Source organism: Pseudopipra pipra, chromosome 20, assembly GCF_036250125.1.
Source record: "Pseudopipra pipra isolate bDixPip1 chromosome 20, bDixPip1.hap1, whole genome shotgun sequence".
NCBI classification, from domain to species: domain Eukaryota; kingdom Metazoa; phylum Chordata; class Aves; order Passeriformes; family Pipridae; genus Pseudopipra; species Pseudopipra pipra.
This window is the reverse complement of record NC_087568.1, coordinates 11,714,819-11,729,451: the sequence shown is the minus strand read 5'-3', so window position 1 is coordinate 11,729,451 and position 14,633 is coordinate 11,714,819. Positions and strand designations below refer to the sequence as shown.

General features: G+C 60.1%; 1 pseudogene; it reads left to right on the top strand.

The window, feature by feature from the left end:
• Positions 1–416: 416 nt before the first annotated feature.
• LOC135425240 (integrin alpha-L-like) lies at positions 417–12,044 on the top strand (annotated as a pseudogene).
• Positions 12,045–14,633: the final 2,589 nt, after the last annotated feature.

Genomic DNA, 14,633 nt, shown 5'->3' with positions numbered 1-14,633 from the left:
CTGGCATCCAGCCAGGGTGTCCCCCCCCACAGCCCCCACAGCTCCCAGGACCCTCTCAGCACAGCCATTCCCAACCCCCAGCTCAACCCCCATCCAACCTCCCTCCACCATGCCCCTCCCAATGGTGACAGGCAAGTCCCAGTTGCCTGGAGACCTCCAGTGATGGCCCCCCTCCCCCCCAGAACTGGATCCTAGATGCCTGGGCCCCCATCCCCCAGTTCTTTCTCCCATCCAGTTCTGGGTCTCCCCCAGTTCTCTCTCGCCCAGTTCTGCATCCTCCCAACCCAGTTCTGTCACTTCCCCAGTTTGGGACCCCCTCCAATTCTGGTTTCCCCCACCTAAGGTCATCATCCCCCAGCATCACCCATAGTTCTCTGCCTCCCCTAGTTCTGTCCCCACCCCCCAGTTCTGTCTCGCATTCAGTTCTGTCCCCCTCCAAATTCTGCTTCCCTCCAGTTCCAGGTCCCTCCCGGTTCCTTCCCCCCGCCCTAAAATCCTGTCTCCCCCCCAGTTCTGTCTCCTCCCGTTCTGGGTCGCAGATGCCCAGGGCCCCCTGTTTCTGTGTGGGAAGTTTGTCACCCTCCCACCACAGGAAGGAAATGCGGGGGTGGGGTAACGCGGGGTGACAGTGACAGTGACAGCATGGCAGCCGTGGGGCACAGTGGCATCATCAGCATTGTCTTCGGGGTGCTCTTGGCCAGTATGGGGGCACTTGGGACCCTGACCCATGGGGGGATGGGGGTCTCTATCCCACAGCAGGGGAGGTGGGTAGCCCTGACCCACTGGGGGGGGGGGTGGGAGCAGCTAGATGCCCAGATCCTTCCCATGCTCGGGGGAAGGAAGTGAAGCCCCATGTTGGCGCCATGAGGCCTGATGATGGGTGCCCCCTGCTTATGGGGCTCAGCGACCTGGGACCCCCAGTTATGGTGCTCAGAGAGCTCGTGTGCTCGTTTGGGGGGGGCTGTGGGGGGCACGGGGGCGCCTCTCACCCCTTCCCCCTCTCTTGCCCCATAGCACTGCCCCACATCGGAGCCTTCAGCATCCACCCAGTCCCACATCGAGTCCTGACCCCCGGCCAGGGCCGGAGCTTCGGGCACCAGGTGTTGCCGCTGGATGGGGCCCAGTAGGAGATTCAGGCCTGGACACCTGAATCCCCCAGTTGTGGGGCCCCCCTGACCCCAGGGATTGGGGGTCCCGGGTGGCTGGGATGCCCTGACCCCGCCCCTCTCTCCAGAGTGCTGGTGGGGGCCCCGGCAGAGGTGGGAGATGGGGGGCGGCTGTTCCAGTGCTCGGTGCAAAGTGGGGAGTGCCAGAAGGTGCAGCTGGAAGGTGGGAATGGGGGCATTAGGAGGGATTGGGGTGCCATTAGGGGTGGGTGTGGGGTGAAATTAGAGGTGGGGATGGGCTGGGATTACAGGTAGGGTTGAAGTGGAATTAGGGGCGATTTGGGTGAGATTAGGATGAGAGTGGGGTGGGGATGGGTTAGGGAGAACTGGGAGTGGGTGGGGTTAGAGTGGGGTGAGATTAGGGTGGGACTGGGACGTGATTAGGGACTGGATTAGGGTTGGGGGTGGAAGGGATTTGGAGATGGGTTTTGAGTGGGAGTGAGGTGGTACTGGAGTGGGATTAGGGTGGGATTAGGGTGGGGGTGGGGGTGTGGGTAAGGTGGTTTTAGGGGTGGGTTTTGAGTGGGGACAGGATTAGGGTGTGATGAGGATGAGATTATAATAGGTGGTGGGGTTGGGAGGGGGTGGGGATGAGGTGTCATTTAAAATGGGGGAGGGGTAAGATTAGGGTAGGATCGAGTCTGGATTAGGATGAGATTGGGACAGGATTAGGAATAAACCCCATCCCCAGGGAACAGCACCCAGACCCACATAGGAATGGCTTTGGCCCAGGATGGTGATATCACAATCGTGAGTCCAACAGTTTCCCCACCCAGGGGAAGGGGGGCCCATCCCACCCCCCTTCCCCTCAGCTCCACCCCTTGCCCCTTTCTTCCCCCTCCCCAGGCCTGTGGCCCCGGCTCGACCCACGTCTGCGATTGCAGTGTCTACACGAACAGGGTCTGTGTCCTGCTGGACCCCCAGCTGAGAACACGGCAGGAGCTGATGCCTGGATACCAAGGTGAGGAGCCCGCCCCAGAGATGGTCCCCCAGCCCATGGAGAACAGGGTCACCTCATGGCTGACCCATGGTGGCCATGATGCTTGACCCTGGTGGTTGACCTGTGGTTGACCCAGGGCTGACCCATAGGGACCATGGTTGACCCATGGAGGCCATCATGGACCCACAGTGACCCTGGCTGACCCATGGGGCCATTGAGCCATTCCCTGTGCCCCCCTACCCCAATGCTGACCCCCCAGTGGCCCCCCCTGACCCCAGGCTGCCAGCAGGGCCCAGTGGACCTGGTGTTCCTGTTCGATGACTCCAGCAGCATGAGCACCTCCCAGTTCAAGGCCATCCAGGACTTCATGGTGGATGTGATGGAGAAGCTGCAGAACACCTCGATCCATGTACGCCCCGGGTGGGCGTGGGCAGGGGTGGGAGTTCAGTGGGGTGATGTGCAGGGGGAAATGGCGTGGTATGGGGCCTACAGGGGCCAGTATAGGGGTGGAGGCCATAGGGGGCACTGTGGGGGATGGGATCTATAGGGGGGACTATGGGGACTATGGAGGCACTGTGGGGGATGGAGGCCATAGGGGGCACTGGGGGGGATGGAGGTGGAGGCTATGGTGGCACTGTGGGGGCAGAAGCTATAGGGGGCACTACAGGGGGATGGGGGGATGGAGGCACTGTGGGAGGGAACTATAGGGGGCACTGTGGTGAGGGAGGCTATAAGGGGCAGTGTGGGGGATGGGGGCAATCGAGGGCACTATGGGGATGGGAGCTACAGGGGGTACTGTGGGGATGGGGTCCCTAGGGGCACTGTGGGGGCACCGGGGGCAATGGGGGACTGTGGGGGGCTCTGAGCCCACGGTGGGCTGGACACTCAGAGCAGCCCCTGTGGGCAGTTCGGGGCGGTGCAGTTCTCGAACAGGGTCCAGACCGTGTTTACGCTGAAGGAACTCGCGGCCCGGCCACAGCCCCAGGAGCTGCTGCAGGGCCTGGAACAGCGCGGGGGCCTCACCGACACCTTTGCTGCCATCGGCTTCGTCACGTGAGACATGCCCTGCCCCGCAGCTGCCCCACTGCCCCCCGCTGCCCTCCACTGTCCCCCCTTGTCCTGGCCACCCCTTATGCCCCACACCATCCTCCACTCCCTCTCGCCACCCTGCAGCACTGCCCTCCTAATGCCATCTCTGTGCCCCACTGCCACCCCCACAGCAGGGCAGCACCCCCACTGCTGGCCCCCAGAACCACCCTCATCCCCATTGCACCCCACTGCCACTCCCCACTCCCCCTTTGCCCCACTTCTGCCACACCCCATTGCACCCCACTGACTGCTGCCCCTGTGCACCCCTGCACCCCACTGCCAACCTCCAGCACCCGCCTGTGCTCCACTGCTGTCCCTTGGCTGCTCCCCACCACCCAGCACCCCATTGTCCCCCTGCTGTCCCCCCACTGCCCCTCCTCTGCCTCACTACTGCTCCACTGTTGCCCCCCTGCTGTCCCCCCAGTGCCACCTACTGAGCCCCAGTGTTCCCCCAGCTGTGCACTGAGTGCCCCCAGCCCCCACTGCTGCCCAGAGCTGCCTTCCAACACCCTCAGCACCCCCTGTCCTCTGAATCTGCCCTGTAACCACACCACAGCACCCTACTGCCACTCCCAGCCCCCAAACCCATAGTGACCCTCCAGCCCTCCCTGCACCCCCCACTGTGCCCCCAGCCCCCAATTACCCCCAGCTCCCACCACACCCCAAAAATCCTCAATTACCCCCAGGCCCCACTATCCCCCAGCCCCTCAACCCCCCCCCCCCATCCCCCAGTGCCCCTGCCCCCCAGAACCAGCCCCGGTGCCCCCCACCCACCCGGTGCTCCCGGGGGCACGGAGGGTCCTGGTGATGATCACTGATGGTGACGCCATCGACCACGACCCAAAGGCCCTGGACGCGGCCGAGGAGCGTGGGATCCACCGCTACGTCATTGGGGTGGGTGGGCAGGGGTGTGGCCGTGGTGGGTGAGGCCATGATGGAGCTGGACATGGTTGGCATGGTCAGGTGTTGGTTATGGTGGGACTGGTAGTGGTGTGGGCATGGCCATTGTGTGGGAGTGGTCATTGTGTGGGTGTGGTCATTGTGTGGGTGTGGTCATTGTGTAGGCATGGCCATGGTGTGGGCTTGGCCATTGTGTGGGTGTGGCCATTGTGTGGGTGTGGTCATTGTTTGGGCATGGCCATTGTGGGAATGGTCATGACTGGGTGTGTTATTGGGTGGGAGTGGTAAGTAGGTGTGGTTGGGGTGGGCGTGGTCACAGTGGGCATGACCAGTGGTGAGTGCAGCAAGGAGTTGTGGTGGTGGATGTGGCCGGGAGAGGGTTTGGTGGAGCTGAGCGTGGTGGGTGTAGTTGATGTGGGCATGGTCATGAGTGGGCGTGGTCAGGTGCAGCTTAGGGGTGTGGCCCTTTGAGGGTGTGGCCCTTTGAGGGTGTGGCAAAACAGATCACAAGTGGATGTGGTCATGGTGGGATTGGCAGAATGGCTCACGTGGGTGTGATCATAGTGGGCGTGGCCCTGGGTGGGCATGGCTGTGGCTGCCCCATCCTGAGGTGCCGGGATGGGGAGGGTGGCAGGTGGGTGGAGGGGATGGACAACATCCACCCCCCACCCCAGCAACGCCCACCCCTCCCGGCACAGGTGGGGAACAACTTCAACAGTCCCGACACGAAGCGCTACCTGCAGCAATTCGCCTCCAGACCCGGCTTCGTGAAGGTGCTCGAGAGCTTCGAGCGGCTCCGCGGCCTCTTCCAGGAGTTGCAGGCGTGGCTCTATGACATCAAGGGTACCCCGGCACCCCCCACTTCCCCAGTCAACACATCCCCCTCCCCAGAAGCCTGACTGCAACATGGAAGAAACCCCAAAATTGGCTGGGGGTTGCACCCCACCTGCCACCCTAATTAACCCCTTCTTTCCCAATTAGCCCTTCCCTCACCCCAATTAACACCTCCCCCACCCTCAAGTCTGATACCCTCCAGTCCCCTCTCCCTCAGTTAACCTTCCCCCCTCCCCTCCCCCCAGGTACCACCCAGCTGCACAGTTTCCACTTGGAGATGTGCTCCAGCGGGATCAGCGTTGATGTCATCCAGGTGGGTTGGGGAGAGAAGGGTTGGGGGGGAGGGGTGTCCTTGTGCTCACGTGACCCTCTCCCCCCTCCCCCCAGGGCCGGCGGGTGACGGGGGCAGTAGGGGCTGATAACTGGGCGGGGGGGCTGCTGGAGCTGCTGGAGCTGCAGGAGAACGAGACCTTCATGCCCAACCCCCACCCAAAGGAGAGCAGGCCTGAGGGGTACCTGGGTGAGAGGGGTTAATTAGAGGGGAGAGGTTGATTAGGGATGGGGGAGGGATTATATGGATGGAGGAGGGGTCAATAGGTGTGGGGAACGGGAGTTAATTGGGGGGAGAGGTTAATCAGGGGGATGGAGTGGGGGAGGGGTTGAATGTGTGGGACACGGGTTGAGAGAGTTGGGGGAGGGGCAATCTTGTGGGGGAGAGACCCTGGGCTGGAGGGTTCAGCACGGGTGGGAAGTAGGATCATGGAGGGGGTTCAGACCCAACCAGGAACCAGGTGATAATGGTGACCCTAACCCAGGGTGACCATTGGGACCCCATCCCAAAGCTCAGAGTGACCAGGTCATCACACCTTGGTGACCACCTTGACCCTGGTGACCCCAGGCCAGAGACACGTGGTGACCAAGGTGACCCCAACCCTGGGGACCAGGATGACCCTGGTGACCCTGGTGCCCCACTGCCCCCCAGGCTACGCCTTGGCCGGGCTGCACGTCCCCAGCCGGGCGCTGGTGGCTGCAGGTGCCCCCCGTCACCTCTACGTGGGTGGGGTCGTCCTCTTTGAGGTCCCTGAAGCCACCGGGGACTGGAAGGTGCTGCAGACCCTCGAAGGGGAGCAGGTATGGGGGGACAGGGTACTCCTGGGTGTCCCCACTCCCCCCACGTGATACAAGTGTCCCCTCACAGGTGGGGTCCTAATTCAGGGCCGCCCTCTGTGCCATGGGTGTCCCCACCCTCTCCCAGGTGACATGTGATCCCCATGGGTGCTCCCACCCCCCCATTGACACGTATGTTCCTCCACAGGTGGGGTCCTATTTCGGGGCCACCCTTTGTGCCCTGGACCAGGGTGGGGGGATGGTGGCACTGCTGGTGGGAGCCCCCAGCCACTACGATTGGCGCTGGGGAGGACGAGTGCACCTGTACAGGTGGGAGGAGGTAAGGGGGGCACCCCCACCCTGGGGTCACCACCAACCCCCAGAAGTGGGGGGTACATGGCCGTGGGGGACACCAGCCCAGGGACGTTGGGTGACTGTGGTAACCCCAAGCCAAGCCCATGGGATGGGGGTGACCAGGAGGACCCCGACCCAGAGAGGGTGGAATGAAGGTGACCAGGGTGACCCCATCCTGAGGAATGTGGTACTAGAGTGATCAGGGGTAACAACAGCCAAGGGTGACCAGGACCAGGGTGACCAGAGTCCTGGAAAGACTGGGGTGACCCCCAACCAGAGATGTAGGGTCACCACGGTGCCACCAGCTTGGCGACCATGGGGTAACCACAGTGACCCCCACCCAAGGTCCATGGGATTGGGGTTGGCCAAGGGGATCCCCATAATGTCCTTGTGCCCCCAGGATGCCCTGCACCCCTCTGGGCAGCTTTATGGTGTTCTAGGTCACCCCTTGGGCCGTTTTGGGGCATAGCTGGCCAGCCTGGGAGACCTGGACGGTGACAACCTGCCAGAGGTGGCTGTGGGGGCCCCGCTGGAGGACGAGGAGCATGGGGCTGTCTACATCTTTTGGGGGCATCCCGGGGGGAGTGGAGCTCCACCCCCACCAGGTGGGACCTGGGGACAAGGGGGAGCAGACCCCCACCAGGGGAGGGGACATCAGGGGCTGAGGTGTCCTCTCCCCCCTCAGAGGCTGCAGGGGGACGTGGTGGCCCTGGGGCGTTTTTTCGGACAGGCGGTGGTCGGGGGCCTGGACCTGATGGGGGATGGGCTGGCAGACATAGCAGTGGGGATGGAGGGACACGTCGTGGTGATGAGGTGACATGGGGGGACATAGGGGACACAGGGTGGAGGTGAGGACATGGGGACATGGGAATGTGGAGGTGGGGACAGGGATGGTGATGGGGACATGAATGTGGGGTTGTGGGGAGAGTGATGGGGGCACAGGGTTGGAGACAAGGACATGGGGGTGGAGATGGGGACACAGGGTGGGGACACAGGGACCCAAGTGGGGTTGGAGAGGGGAATGGAGATGTGGAGACATGGGGATGGGGACAGATGGTAATGGAGTCATGGAGATGGGAATGTGGAGGTGGGGACATGGGACAAGAACATAGGGACATGAGACAAGGACATGGAGACATGGGTGGTGATGGCAGGATGGGGACATGGGGTTGGATGAGGACGTGGGGGTGGGGACAGGGGGATGGGGACACAAGGGTGGGGATGGGGACACGAGGGTGGGGACAGGGACATGGGGATGGGGACATGGGGGGTGGAGATGCAGGCATGGGGACATAGGGATGGAGACATGAAGGCAGCGGTGGGGACAAGGGCATGGGGGTAAGTCCAGGGGGGAAGGGCACTGGGGAGATATGGGGTACATGGAGGGACACGGGGTGGTGACACAGCCAGTGCCACCCCTGATATGTCCCCTCCCCCATGTCCCCTCCCCTGCACGTCCCGCCCAGTGCTGAGGGTCACCACCAACTTGACCTTTGACCCCCCCCGTGATCTCAACCCGTGGGGTCGACTGTTCTGATGTCACCATTGTCACCATTGTCACCCTCCAGCTCTGCCTGCACCGCCCAGGTCCGGGGAGGGGTGCCTGGGGGGGCTCCAGGAGGTGCTGTGGGGGTTACTGACTTTTCACCCTGACATTGACCTCCAGGTGACCTGCTGACCCCCGTGATCTTCCGGGTGGATGTCGACCCGCAGCGGGCACAAGGTCGGGGGGATTTTGGGGAGGGGCAGCGGAGCTGGGAAGGGGAGATGCAGCCAGGGCTGAGCTGCCAGAGCAAGGAACTGAGGGTGCTGGTAGGGACCCACTCCTGGGGCCAGGATCCACACTTAGGGGTGGGACCTACACTTGGGGGGTGTGATCCACGCTTGGGGGGGCATGATCCACACTTGATGGGGATAAGATCCACACTCAGTAGGGAGGTATCCACACTTGTAGGGGCGGAATCCACACGTGGAGGGGTGCGATCTACACTTGGGGGGGTGGGACCTATACTTGGAGTGTGGGACCCACACTTGGGGGGCCAAGATCCACACTTTGGGGGGAGGGAAACACATTTGTGAGGGTGGAATCCACACGTGGAGGGGTGGGATCCACACCTGGGGGGCAAGATCCATATTTAGGGGGTGAGATACCACTTTGGGGTGGGGCACAGAATTTGGGAGGCAGAACCCACACTTGGGGGATGGGATCCAACTTTGGAGCAGGGGTGAGACCCACATCTGGGGGACGGGACCCACACTTGGGGAGCAGAGGGGAACCAGTACTTGAGGGGAAGAACGTAGTTTTGGGTGTGGAGGACCCACACTTCCAGAGTGTGGCTGGGGTGTTACCCCCTACTTCTGGGGTGCCCCCAACCTTATGCGCCTTGTGCCCCAGCCCTGCCTCGAGGACTTTGTCACCCCTATCCATGCCAGTGTCACCATCGCCCTGCCCGACAGGGACCCCCCAGGGCCCATCCTGCCTCCCAGCACTGGCCCCACCTGGGTCGAGGTAACACCACAGAGGCACTGGGATGTGGGGCACGATGGGTGGGGTCCCCAAAATTAACCCACCCCCTTCTTTCCCTGCCCCATAGATCCCCTTCGAGCAGAACTGTGGGGACGATGAGGTGTGCGAAGCCGACTTGGGGGTCAGGGTGATGCTGGGGGACGCAGATGTTTTGGGGGTTCCCAGTGCCGAACTGAGGGTTCAGCTGATTGTGGACAACAGGAGGGAAGATGCTTATAAGGCGGCCCTACAAGTGCAGCACCCCCCGGGGGTCTCCTATCGGTGGGCCCGGGCCAGCCAGGTATGTGAGGTGCCCCACATGGGGATCCCAAAATATGGGGGGAGGGAGGGCAGGGGAGGGACAGGGGGGTTTGGGGCCCATAGATCCCAGCCCCCCATCTCCCCCCAGGCCTCTGCCCCAGTGCCCATCTCCTGCTGGGACGCTCAGGGCGCCGAGAGGCAGCCGTGGGGCCTCTCCTGCAACCTCAGCTACCCCATCCTCCATGCCGGCTGGCAGGTGAGATCTGTGGGGCCACACCCTGGGGCCGGGGGTCGCTGTGGGGTAGCCCCACGAGTCACCCCAACTCTGCCCAACGCCAGGTAATGGTGGAGGTGACCTTTGACCTCCAGCAAAATGCCACGTGGGGGAAATCCGTGGGGCTGATGGCAACTGTGAGCAGGTGGGATCCGTATCGATGGGGAGGCATGAACATAATGCTCACAGGCCATTATGGTCGGCAATATGTCAATTTATTATTTAAATCAGTTAACTTTTATACAGTTTAGTTTGTTTAGGGCACATGCTTATAATAAGATGATTGGATAGCTCAGTCTGTGCACGTGTCTCATGTCCCCAGTTCATTGGACCTGATGTTCTGTCCACGCGATCTGAAATCATCGTTGGCATAGAAACCTCTTTCTAATTAATCTGCTTTTAGAGTTTTACTAAATTTGCAGGTGTTTCATTATCTTCAGTTTCTCAAGGTTTTCTTTCTATAAACATATTATGTTCTCAAACCTTATAATTAGACACACAGCTAACAAGTATAAGCATCACATATTTTCACACAGTCTGTAAGTATAAACAATACACGCTTGCCACTTCCATGGCAAGCAAGGCCTACAGAGTGCAGGAAAAACTGTTCACAGAAATCTCTGTGTCCGGCAACAGATCCGTGGGGTGGGGATGGGTCCGTGGAGTGCTGTGGGGCAGGGAGGTGACACCTGTGGGTCTTACCTGTCCCATAGTGAGAACGAGCCCAACATCACCCTCGGGGACAACACAAAATCCTGGGATGTCCCTGTCCACTTTGTCCTCGACCTCGTGGCCTCCTGGTGAGCCCCACACATTCCTGCTCCATGGATTTGGGGGGGCCCAGGCATCTGGGCCCCACTGATCCCCACCTGCCCCACACACAGGCAAGAAGACTCCACCCCCCACCTCAACTTCACCCCCCCCCCAGCCCCACAACAAGACACTGCGGTACCACTATCGGGTGAGCCCCCTGAGTGACCCCTCCCATCCCTCTGCCCCACAGCCCTTGCTGACCCCCAGCTCTGCCCCACAGGTGGAGCTTCTCCGTGCCCCCACCCTGGGCAGCCCCAAAACACAGGCGACGCCCTTCATCCTCCTGCCCCAGGTGCTGCCTCACGGTGTGGCCGTGGCTGCCCCCCAAGTGCAAGTGGTGAGTGGGGGGCTCTGCCCCATAGGGTGCCCCTCTGAGCCCCTCCCTCCCAGATACAAGGGGCAGGACCCCCTTCCCCCAACTCAACCCCTGCCCTCCTGCTGACGCCTGTCCCCCAGCTCCCTCCTGCCCCTCAAAAGTCCTTCCTGCCTTCTACTCCTCCTTGAACCCCATGTGACCCCTATCCCCCAAATAACCCCTTCCCTTACTGACCCCTTGATCCCTGCCCCCAGTTCACCCCCCTGCCCCCAATCCCCCTTGACCCCAGCTCCACCCTTGTCCCCCAACTCACCCCCTGCCCCGCAGGATCTGGGGGGCCCTTGTGTGGCTGTGGAGCCGCAGTTGCGGGATGCTGTGGGGCAGGAGCTGAACAGGAACATCGCCGAGGTGAGGGGGGGTGGGGGGACCCCAATATCGGGTTGCAACTGGGGTGTACTACAGAGTGTGGGGGGACCCCCATACAGGGGTGCTCTGAGGCAGGGAGATCCCAATGTGGGGTTGCTCTGGGGCCCCCACAGTTGTGGGGCACTGCAGAGTGCCCCCCTCACGATGGGGGAGGGGCAGGGCCCTAACTTTGGGGTCCCACCCCTCCCACCCCCAGACTTGCTCCACCCCCCACCTGAGGCTGTTCCGCTGCCCCCCGACCCAGCTGACCTCGGGGGTCCCTGTGGGGGTCACCGTCAGCGCTGCCCTGCGGCCCCTCCCCCACAGCCAGGTACCCCTGCCCCCACCCCTCCTCCACCCCAAAGCCTCTCCCCCTCTAACCCCTCCCCCACCACAGGGACCTGCCCACTCCCACTTTTGCTCCGCCCTCTGGCTCACTCTGGTCCCGCCCTTTCTGGCCACGCCCCACTTCCTCCGAGCTCAGGTAATGGCGGGGAGGGGCTCTGGGATGGGGAGGGGTCTATTTGGAAGCCACACCCCAATTCTTCTGTCTATAGGTAATTGTGGGGAAGGGGCTGCCCCATAAATTGGGGCAGCCCCTCCCCCACGCCTGACCTTGACCCCTCCCCCCCGTTTTAGGGGGTCACGGAGGTCGAACTGCTGTGGGAAGTCAACCCTCTCCCCGGCTACGTGGGGGGAGGGGTGGGGGGGCTGCTCCTCCTCATCGTCCTCGGCCTCGCCAAGGTGAGGAGGGGGGCTCTGTGAGTGGTGGAGGGGTGAACCCCACTTTTGGCGTGCCCCTCCCCTCCATTCTTACCCTGCCCCTCCCCCACAGTGCGGCTTCTTCCAGAGGAATTACCGGGAGCGGATGGAGCGGGAGGGGCCAGAGGAGGGGAAGGGAGAGGGAGAGGAGAGTCCCCCGAGTGGGGAAACCCCCAAAGAGGGGGACTCACCCTCCTGACCTGCACTGCCCCTCCCTCACGGGGTAAAGTGGTTCTGGGCCCCTCCCCCCCCCAAAGGGGTTTCCAGCCCCCCCCCTCACCCCAATAAAAGGCTCTCAAGCCCCTCCCCCACCATAACGGCTCCTCCCATTGTCTTCACTGGTTTTACTGGGAAGCCCTGAGAAAAGGGTGAGGGGGGGGAGAGGGAAGGGTCATGACGCTGCCCCTCCCCCTCTCCAAGCTGGTTCTGAACACAGGGGAGGGGCCCAGGGTTCATTAAACCCCCTGCAGCACATTGCCCACCCTCCTCCCTCCTTGTTTGGCCCCTACCTGCCCCAGGGTGGGCGCAGGCCCAGGGAAATGCCCGAACCCCTGTGCCTGACACAGGTGAGGGGCACCTGAAATCTGAGGGGCTGGAGCGTGTCCAGAGCTGGGAACAGGGCTGGAGAAGGGGCTGGAGCACCAGGAGCAGCTGAGGGAGCTGGGCCAGCTCAGCCTGGAGAAAAGGAGGCTCAGGGGGCACCTCCTGGCTCTGCAACTCCTTGACAGGAGGGGGGAGCGGGGGGGGGGGTCGGGCTCTGCTCCCAGGGAACAAGGTACAGGAGGAGAGGGAATGACCTCAAGCTGTGCCAGGGGAGGGTCAGGTTGGATGTCAGGAGAAACTTCTATGGAAAGCATTGTCAGGCATTGGAAGGGGCTGCCCAGGGAGGTGGTGGAGTCTCCATCCCTGGAGGTGTTCAAGGAACTGGATGTGGCACTTGGGGACAAGGGGGATGTTGATCACAAGGTTGTACTCGATGGTCTTGGATGGATTTTCCAACCTCAGTGATCTCGTGATTCTGTGAACTGGGGTGTGTAGTGGCCCACTGGAAGGCAACTGGGAAGTCTGGATGGACAACTGGGATGTCTAGTGTGGGAAACTGGGAGGTTTTATGGGGTCAAATAATTGGTGCGCTGGCCCACTGGGGGGCAATTGGGAGATCTGGGGGGCAACGCCCCCATGGTACCCCCAAACCCACCCAGGGCTCCAAACCATGGGGTCCAGGATGTCAGTGAGGATGGCCCAGGGGTCGCCAGGGCATCACAGGGGCTCCTTTCCTAAAGACTTCTGCTGCCATGTTCCCCTGTATGATGATGTCATCGAGGTACTGCTGGTGTTCTGGAGCATCACCCTTCTGTAGTGCAGCCCGGATCAGTCCATGGCTGATGCTGGGGCTTTGTTTCCACTCCTGGAGCAGTCAATTCTGGGGGTACTATACACCCCTCCTGGTGAAAGCAAACTGTGGCCAGCACTCTGCTGCCAAAGGAATGGAGAAAAACATGTTTGCAATGTCAATGGTGACACCACTCGGCTGCCTTGGACTCCAGTTTGTATGGAAGCTCCACCATGTCCAGCACAGCAGCACCCAACGGTGGGGTGACTTCATTCAAGTCACAATAGTCCAGTCAGTCTCCATTCTCCACCAGACTTACCCACAGGCTAAATGGGGCTGTTGAAGAGTGAGTGGGTCTTGCTGACCACTCCTCAGCTCTCCAGTTCTGGGATCCTCTTGTGGATGGGGATCACCGAGTGTCGACTGGTTCAGTACTGGCAATTGCTCAGAATTAACCTTGAAAAGAACACGCCTATCAGAAAGGTGAAAACTGTTCAAGTAAGGCAGCAGGAAAAGAGGCAGGATGAAGATTAATAGAGACTTATTTCAAGTCTATCAATGAAAATTTTCTTTTTATTCCACCAGGCAAAACAATACTCAGTTATTTCCCCATTGCAGTGCTCTGCTATCTAGCCGTATTTTCTACATTGGCTTATTAGAGGTTGTACCTCATTTTGTAGATGACCTTCTTGACAGCCTGGGAAGGGATATGTGGAAATCATGAGTGCTCAGAACTGCATGCTGGCAAAGGCTGCACATAAAATATTCTCATTTGCTGAAGCCAAATCAAGTAAATCCAAAAGAGGCATTCAGAACCACTGAGTACCTTTGACAGGTGTAGTCTCCCTGAGCCTTGGAGAGCAAAGTCTGCTGGTCTCACAAAGGTCTTATAAGGGTTAATTATTTAATCTTTCTGAAGCTCACAGTTTGTAATTATGTTGTTCATTGAAAAGAAAGGGAAGAAATCAATAATGCTGGATTCAGGGAGTAATTTGCAGCAGGAATAGCCTAGTATCCCACAATATACACAGGAGTATACATACAAAATACTGAAGTCTGAACACTCTTTGTTTTGTGCCCTAAGAGAGGCAGGAAAAAATGTTAAATGGAATTACAAGTAACATATTGTATAACCACCTGAGGAACAACGTAAGGCACTCCTGGTGCAGCTGCTCAGGTGCGATATGAACTGCTATCAGACTATCTTACATGACATGACTCTAATATCCTTTTTTACTTTCACAGTATTTTAACCTTCCAGTCACAAAGTTAGAGCAGATAGCCTGCAAGAAATGTCAGTTTAAATAATTATTTGAAATGGCACTGTTACAACCTTAGTCCTGCAGATGCCTGTAATAACAACAGAGAATTTAATCTTTTCTCCCTTCTCTCTTACAGCATTTTCCATGCAAAGTGGATGTTTTGATCACATCTCTGTTCTGTCCAAAATTTGCTCTGTTAGTCTCTTAAAGGAAACAGTCAGACACTAATTTGCCTTCTGTGTGGTTGTTGAAGCCTTGTCAGTTTCCCCATCCCACACGAATTAAAGATGGCTTGTGAAAAGAGAAGAAAA